Genomic DNA, 9,530 nt, shown 5'->3' with positions numbered 1-9,530 from the left:
GTTCGATCCCTGGGTTGGGAAGATCCCCTGGAGAAGGGAAAGGCTACCCACTCCAGTATTCTGGCCTGGAGAATTCCATGGACTGTATTATCTATGCAGTTGCAGAGTCTGACACGACTGAGCCTGAGCGACTGTCACTTTCACTTCTCAGGTGGTTCAGTGGTAAAGAACCTCCCTGCCAATGCAGGAGACGCGGATTGGATCCCTGGGTCAGGAAGATTCCCTGGAGGAGGAAATACCAACCCACTCCAGTATTCTTGCTGAAGATTCCCACGGATGGGGGAGCCTGGAGTGCTGCATACCACCTAGCACACACGCACGTAGGAGCAACTGAGCATGCACACTAATGTTCTTTTCCCACTTGAAAGAAAATGGAGGTGATCAAGCTTTCTTTCATCTCTTTTCTTCACATCACATTCGTGGGGTTTATTCACCTCCCCCTTACTCTACATTTCCTTGTCCAATTAGGATCTAAACAGAACTTCTACCAAAAGGTGACCTTTCCCCCCTTGGAATTCAAATATCCTTCTAATCAGAAGAAAAGGAGAAAGGAAACGAGTCTACTGCACTCCACCCCAGAAAGCAGGAGTCTGCATTTGTATAACAGCTTTGCTGAGTCAGGTACTGTACAGGGTAAGGTAGAGAACTGGGGTTCTAGAGAACTGCCATGTAAGAAGAAACCCAGCCCAGCAATATCATAAGAGTTTTGCTGAAAGACCTATGAGAGAGGCGAAGAGGGCAGTTCTTCTTGAGATATTTTTCGGTTGGGTATCCAAATATTCATCTATTTACTCTCTCCTGAAGTACATTAGTTTGTTTTAGATAATTTCAGTGATAGAAACTTAGTTATACAACTACTTACTTATTATTGAGTGCTTCTTTCCCAGTTCTACAAATCTTAAGTCTTTGATTAATACTATTTAATCCTCTCTTTAAAAAGTGTGCGTGGGGGGACTTTCCTGGTGGTGCAGTAGCTAAGGCTCCATGTTCCCAGTGAAGGGGTCCTGGGTTCTATCCCTGATCAGGGAACTAGATCCTACATCCACATGTGGCAACTAAGACCCCCACACAGCCAAATAAATAAATTTTTTCTTAAAAATTGTCACATTGCTATGTTAAAAGCAAAGTTGTTTAAACCTGACATCAACCCTGGGAGGTGGAATTGCTATTTGCATTTTGCAGAAAAGTCTCAGAAGCTGCAGATCGTGTCCAATGGCATTAAGCAAAAAAGTGTTGGAATCAAGATCTGATGTTATTTCTAACTCCAAAACCATATTCCTGCTTGCATAAAATGCTGTTATCGCTAATTCCTCATACTGAGCTGAATCTGCTTCCCCATGGAAATGCCACCTATTTCCTTCCTTCTGGCTTCTGTAGCAGCACAGTTCTCTTCTCTAACTTAATTCCTCTTTCATATTGTACTTCTAGTATTGAAATTCAGCCTCCATGTTCCTTAAGGTCTCTCCTTTCTAAGCTAAATGTCACAATTTTCTAAACTGTATATCACAAGACAGCAGTTTCAGATCTAGTGCATCTAGTTTGTTAAATTCTGCCTCTTAGAAGCATACTTCAGAGTAGAGGAGCCATCACAGCCCTAGTGCTCTACATCTCTCCTGAGTTAAAGGAGTCAAAGGTCCCCTTCTCTTTTTAGGTACCAGAGCACTGGCTAGTTTATGCTAGTCTGCAATCAATTAAGAGCTCTCTTGTTAATCATCTGTTCTGGAGTTCTGCCAGGGATGGATGTCAAACTCTCAAGCCTCCAAGCTTCTGCATTAACAAAATCTTTTTTTTTAGTCTTCTGGGATTAAATGGATTTAATTCTTTTCTTTTCCCATAAGAATGATGACATTTCAAACTATTCAGACCTGCAGGGTTTCTTTTCTTTCTAAGGGTAATGGCGACTCAGTCATAATAATCCTGCTCGAGACAACATTTGAAGTGACATTGCTCCAGCAGGAAATATGTCTGTCACATGAAATTCCCCAAAGCACAAGGAATGTGGGGAAAAGAGGAAGTGTGATGTTGCAAAAAAGGACAAAGACTTGGTATCAGGCTGAACTGGATTCAATTCTGTCTCTATTATTTGCCTGCTGTGTAACTTTGGACAAGCTGCTTAACTTCTCTGAGCTTCAGCTTCCATAAAAATATGAAAATGTAATTTAAGACCTAACATGCAGCATTTCTGTAGGATTAATAGTAATGTGTCAAGGGAATGGGGATTGGCACATAACTGGCCCCCAGTACACAGTAGTTATGTTAAGTACAGTAGATAGCTGCTTTTGAGATATGACTTAAGCAGTGAAGGAAATATAGGACTTTAAAAATATTTTCCTCTGCACTACCTGAAATTCTTTTTTTCCACAATTTTTAAAATATATAAAATTTTAAAAATATTAGATACATTCATATTGTTGTGTAACCATTGCCACCATCCATCTCCATAACTTTTTCATCTTGTGAAACTGAAACTATACCCATTAAATAATAACCCCTCATTCCTCCCTTCCTCCAGGCCCTGGTAATCACTATTCTACTTTCTGTCTCTACAATTTTGATTACTCTAAGTACTCCTCATATAAATGCATTCGTACAGTATTTATCTTTTTGTGACTGGCTTATTTCATTAGTCATAACGTTGTCAAAATTCTCCAAGCCAGGCTTCAGCAATACGTGAACCGTGAACTTCCAGATGTTCAAGCTAGTTTTAGAAAAGGCAGAGGAACCAGAGATCAAATTGCCAGCATCCACTGGATCATCAAAAAAGCAAGAGAATTCCAGAAAAACATCTATTTCTGCTTTATTGACTATGCCAAAGCCTTTGTGTGGATCACAATATACTGTGGAAAATTCTGAAAGAGATGGGAATACCAGACCACCTGACCTGCCTCTTGACAAACCTGTATCAGGTCAGGAAGCAACAGCTAGAACTGGACATGGAACAACAGACTGGTTCCAAATTGGGAAAGGAGTACGTCAAGGCTGTATATTGTCACCCTGCTTATTTAACTTATATGCAGAGAACATCATGAGAAATGCTGGACTGGATGAAGCACAAGCTGGAATCAAGACTGCCAGGAGAAATATCAATAACCTCAGATATGCAGATGACACCACCCTTATGGCAGAAAGTGAAGAACTAAAGAGCCTCTTGATGAAAGTGAAAGAGGAGAGTGAAAAAGTTGGCTTAAAGCTCAACATTCAGAAAACTAAGATCATGGCATCCGGTTCCATCACTTCATGGCAAGTAGATGGGGAAACAGTGGAAACAGTGGCTGACTGTATTTTTTTGGGCTCCAAAATCACTGCAGATGGTGATTGCAGCAACGAAATTAAAAGATGCTTACTCCTTGGAAGGAAAGTTATGACCAACCTAGACAGCATATTAAAAAGCAGAGACATTACTTTGTCAACAAAGGTCCGTCTAGTCAAGGCTATGGTTTTCCCAGTGGTCATGTATGGATGTGAGAGTTGGACTATAAAGAAAGCTGAGGGCTGAAGAATTGATGCTTTTGAACTGTGGTGTTGGAGAAGACTCTTGAGAGTCCCTTGGACTGCAAGGAGATCCAACCAGTCCATCCTAAAGGAGATCAGTCCTGGGTGTTCATTGGAAGGACTGATGTTGAAGCTGAAACTCCAATACTTTGGCCACCTGATGTGAAGAGCTGACCTATTTGAATAGACCTTGATGCTGGGAAAGATTGAGAACTGGAGGAGAAGGGGACGATAGAGGATGAGATGGTTGGATGGCATCACTGACTCAGTGGATATGGGTTTGGGTAGACTCCAGGAGTTGGTGATGGACAGGGAGGCTTGGTGTGCTGCAGTTCATGGGGTCGCAAAGAGTTGGACACAAATGAGCGACTGAACTGGAATGTTCTCAAGGTTCATATGGACATATGTTGTACCATATATCAAAATTTCCTTCTTTTTAAGGCTGAAGACTGTCCCATTGTTTGTATATATCAAATTTTGCTTATCCATTTATCTGTTGTCAGACACTTGAGTTGCTTCCAGGTTTTATGGTATACAGCTATCTCTTCCAGATCCTGCTTTCAATTATTTTGGTTACATAGCCAGAAGTGGAATTGCTGGATCATTAGTAATTTCATATTTAATTTTTTAGGAAATCCACACTATTTTCCCAGCGACTGCAACAATTTACATTCCCACCAAATGTGCCCAAGTGTTTGAATTTCTCCACACCTTCATGGTTTATTGTATTGGTTTTTGTTTTAATAGCAGCCATCCTAATGGTGTATGAGATTCTTTGTTTCATTTCGGCTACTTCTTGAAATTCTATTGTTAAAGATTTTTATTCATTTGGGGTTACCAATCATTCTCTTTTAAAAGGCAAATATACTTAGCTCTCTCTCTTTTTTTTTTAAAGTCTTTATTGAATTTATTACAATATTCCTTTTGTTTTTTTGGCTGCAAGGTATGTGGAATCTTAGCTCCCTGATCAGGGATTGAACTCATGCCCCTTGCAATGGAAGGCAACTCTTAACCACTGGACCACCAGGGAAGTCCCATTAGCTCTCTCTCTTATCTCCTCTGGTCAGACTGATTCTCAGTGACTTGCTGGTAGTAACTGGACTTAATTACCTATACTTCTCAAATCACATACCCAGGGCCTTGATGTGACTGGTTTTTCTTTTCTTTTCTTTTTTGTGACTGGTTTTTCTTAAGGGATCAATACTTAGAGTGCTGTGACTTGCCTGCATTTCAAATACAATAAGGATTCGCCTCATTATTCAGTGTTAGAAATTAATGTTGAAAAAATAACACAGAGATGGGGCACTGCCTGTTTGTGAAAATTATTTAATGAATTTATTTAAAAACATTTACTGAGTGATATGTGGTGCAGTGATGTCAAGCTCTTATATTTTTTAGAATTTCAAGCTCCAGAAGGCCAAGATATTTTCCTGTTTGGCTCACTGCTTTACTTTTAAAGCCTGAGACTGTGCCTAGATTATCGAAAGGGCTCAGTGTTTGTTATGAATGAGTGGATATATTCTACAGATATATTTTATGGTTCTCCAAATATAGTCCACACACTCTGGGAGTGCCTAAGATGGTTTCAGGGAGTGTGCATGGTCAAAACTACTTTCATAATAATATTAAGACAATATTTGGTCTTTTTCACTGTGTTGGTATTTTCACTGATTGTACAAAAGTGGATGAAACTGCTGGCATCTTAGCATGAATCAAGGCAGTGTGGCACCAACTTGTACTATATTTATATTCTTCACTGCTACAATGCAATAAACCAATTAAGAGTCCACTTTCACTTAAGGGTGTCCATGATGAAGTAGTACAAATGATTAATTTTATGAAATCTCTATCTTTTTAATGTTCTATGTGATAAATGTGACATGTACATAGAGCAGCTCTGCTAATTACTGAAGTATAGAGTTGTGCAATTGTCTGAGAATTGAACTAGCTGCTTTTTTTTCATTAAATACCTTTTTTTTCCTTTTTTTAAAGAATAACAAAAACTAAGGTCATTCAACTTGGATATTTGGACAAAATGGACCTGTCACTTCAAGGAAAATGACTGAAAGAAAGTATTTCTGCCAATGACAAAATCTGAGCTTTCAAGCATAAATTATACTTTTGGAAAATGTGCTGAAGTAGAGCAGAATATGCCACCCACAAAAATGGTACATTGGCATGTGGATTATTTTGAACTGAAGGCAGTAAGACCCAGCAGACTTAGGAAAAACTTTTACCTGGTTGGACGGCATCACCGACTCAATAAACATGAGTTTGCGCAAACTCTGGGAGATAGTGAAGGACAGGAAAGCCTTGTGTGCTGCAGTCCATAGGGTTGCAAAGAGTTGCACACGGCTTTGCAACTGAACAATAGCAACAACTACCCAACAGAATTTAGATAGGAGGCGTGCATTAAAAAAAAGAGCTCCTACCAGAAATAACTTTTTTTTTTTTTTTAAACCTGAAAGACTTTTTCAGCAAGACTGGGTAAACTTGTAATTACCAAATATCTACTCTCTTTCTAGTCCTGTGAATTGCCGTCCTTTTTTGAAGCTCCAAGCCCCTATCCTAGTCTTCATCTCAGCATGGTAAAGAAGTCTCCATTGCCTAACTTACCCTTGGGTCTCATTTTTATGGGTTTTTCCTAAGTACGAAGTTGGTTTTTCTCCCATTACTTTGGGAGAAAGTACTTTGGGAGAAAGACATTACTTTGTCTTACTTCAATTTAATTAGGAGACCAAGAAAAGAACATAGTAACAAAGGGAAAACTTTTCTGTTCTACAGGAAAATGCGGTATCCACCAGTGAGCTTGATGGCTTCACAAGATTGATGAGATTCCTGATGATTTGAATAAATGTGATTTTTAAAATGCTGAATAATGAAATGCATCAATATTTGGAAGATCTGGGGGACTTCCCTGGTGGTTCAGTGGTTACGACTTTGAGCTTCAAATGCAAGGGGCGTGGGTTCAATCCATGGTTGGGGAACTAAGATCTCACATGCCTCCTGGCATGGCCAAGAAAAATAAAAAATATTTGGAAGATCTGCATAACTCAGGAATATTTTCCAGATGGTTTCAGATTTCCAATTGCAACTAACTTTTAAGGAACTACCGTTTGTTGAGTTTTGCTAGTAACAAAAAAGAGTATTCAGAAGCCCTGCTTGGGCCAGCACTGAGCTGCTCTAAAGCTGGCCAGGCAGCTCTGGCTATCAACATTCACCCTGCTAGAGCATCTTTCTTTGTCTCTGCCCCTGGTTGAGAATTAAGCTCTCCCCTTAAGATGGAAGAAGTAAGGAAGACCTGCCTTTTAAATGCAGAGCCCTGTCAAGACTGAATGGAACTCCTGCTGTGTCCTTTTCACCTATTTCAAAGGGGACATTAGCAGCATACACTTTCCCAGAACACTTCTTCAGAGTTCTGGGCAATGTCAAGAGCCCCCAACCAGCCAGAGCAGAGAGATGATCCTGAGGAATGTTAAGAAAATCTATTTCCCCAGTGATGGTGGACCTGCCAGTACCAGCTTTGAAGTTGGAAAAAGCCAGTCTCCAGAGAGAAAGATCTGTCCTTTTACTGAAAACTTTGGTGTGAATTTCTTTTCCAAATCTGTTTATGATTTTCTACTGTGAATCCACAGGACTAGAGGCATCACTGTCCTTTTCTCTTTCTGCCACAAAAGAGGGTTGAGTCCAGAGCAACTTCCCCTGGTGGTCCAATGGTTAAGATTTTGTGCTTCCAATGCAAAGGGCATGGGTTCTATCCCTGGTTGGGGAACTAAGATCTCACTTGCTCTGTGGCATGGCCAAAAAAAAAAATAAAGAGCTGTTCAGGAATGGGGATCATAGAGGCTCATATGCCCTCACCCACTGCCCTCCTTCTTAGAAATCAGCCATCTTACTCTTCATCAGTGGTGTCTTCCACATCAAGACTGACCACATGATACCATGTCCCACTACAATTCCAGCCTGATGCTTTCTAGCCTTAACCAGACTATGGTCAACTTCCCTCTTGTCTCTACCAAAAGCAAAATGGAAGTAGGGTGGGGGGCAAGATCCATTAAGAGTGTCTGGAGGCTGGACACTCCCTGCATCCTTCAAGTTTGGAAGGAAGCTGAAAAACGTCTCTAGCTGGCCCTGAGAAATGTGATACTTTCACCTGGAAAATTTGATCCCTCAATTTCAAAAAGTGATCCCAAATGAAATGGTTGGGCAATCTGAGAAGTAACTTCTTGCAAGTTAGTAAGCAAACTGCCCATCCCAAGAAGGACCTACACTCAGTTCTGTATCCAGAACATTCCTCAGAAGAGCTCTATGACTTCCTGGCTGCCCTCCCTCTGAGGAGGAGGACTCTGGCATCCCAACCTCCACAGGCGCTCATCCTTACCGGACAGCCTTCTGCAGGTTGCCGTCATCATGGAACATTTCTTGTGCTCTTCCACCATGAGCAACATCTGGGAAATAGTAACTTTCTTTTCAGCACAGAACCATTGGGCCACTTGTGCAGATCCCACAGCATCTTACACGAATTGGAGGTAAGAGGCATGGCTGGGTCCAAGACTTGGCAACAGGACTTCCCTTCATATTGTTCCAGAAAAAGTTATGAATTTCTCCAAAGTCCTTCATCTCTCCAGTGTGGGAGGCAGCCTGGTGTCCAGTGTGAGCTCTGTACTTACCAACCCCGGAGACCCCCTGCCATCAACAGTCCCCACGCACACCCCACCTGCTCCCATGTAACAGCTCAGAGAGTGAGTAATAAGACATTTTTGGATTAAAATTAAAGAAGTATCCACAATTATCAGAGAAGGCTAAAGATACTTCTCCCTTTTCTAGCTGTGTTATCTGCATGAGACCAGATTTTCTGGATTTTCCTTGTCCAAAAAACAGTACAACGAAAGAATGGGGAAGCACATGGGAATTTGCAAAACTGTAATATAATACCACTCTGCTCAGAGGGTCTTCCCCAGGTGTCTCAGTGGTAAAGAATCCGCTTCCCAATGCAAAAGCCACAGGTGACAAGGGTTCTAGTTAAGGGCCAGGAAGATCCCCTGGAGGAGGAAATGGCAACCCCTTCTACTAACCTTGCTGGGAGAATCCCATTTACAGAGGAGCCTGGAGGTCTACAGTCCAAGGGGTTGCAAAGAGTCAGACATGACTGAAGTGACTGAGCACCCATTCAGTAATTTTTTTTTAAAAAGTGTAGTTATATTTCATGAAATATATTATGTCCACATGTAATGGTTTATTATTAGCTCTGTGAAAGTCACTGTTACTCAGTCATGTCTACTCTTTTCGACCCCATGGACTATATAGTCCATGGAAATCTCCAGGCCAGGATACTGGAGTGGGTAGCCTTTCCCTTCTCCAGGGGATCTTCCCAACACAGTGATTGGGTCTTCTGCATTACAGGCGGATTCTTTACTAGGGAAGCCCCATTATTAGCTTTGTGTGCTGTGCTTATTCACTCAGTCATGTCTGACTCTTTGCGACCGCATGGACTATAGCCTGTCAGGCTCCTCTGTCCATGGGGATTCTCCAGGCCAGAATACCGGAGTGGGTTGCCATGCCCTCCTCCACGGTATCTTCCCAACCCAGGGATCGAACCCAGGTCTCCCGCATTGCAGGCAGATTCTTTACCATCTGAGCCACCAGGGAAGTCCATTATTAGCTTTAGGTGAATTAATAAATGCTTTTAAATTTCTCAATTTAAATGTCCAATCCAGTGAACATCCCACATAAACAAAAGCTCTTTGGGAGTCCATAATCATTTGTAAGAATGTAAAGGGATTCTGAGACAAAAACGTTTGACAAAAGTTGCTTTAAATGCACCTTACGTTCTGAGCTATCTGCACCTTATTGAAGAGGAAACTAAGAAAAAGATTTAAGACCAGTTTAGGGCCACATGGTCCTGCAGTGCTGGGTATTGTGCCCAGATCTTCTAACTCCAGAGTTTGTATTTGTGACTGTAACTTTCCCCTTGAAATTAACCTTTGCCAAGACATTTCAACAGTATTAAAAAAAAAAAAAACTTCATCATAGTCAAC

The sequence above is a fragment of the Cervus elaphus genome, chromosome 5 (genome assembly GCF_910594005.1).
Source record: "Cervus elaphus chromosome 5, mCerEla1.1, whole genome shotgun sequence".
In the NCBI taxonomy this organism is placed as follows: domain Eukaryota; kingdom Metazoa; phylum Chordata; class Mammalia; order Artiodactyla; family Cervidae; genus Cervus; species Cervus elaphus.
The sequence above is the reverse complement of the archived record's forward strand: the minus strand, read 5'-3'. Positions refer to the sequence as shown.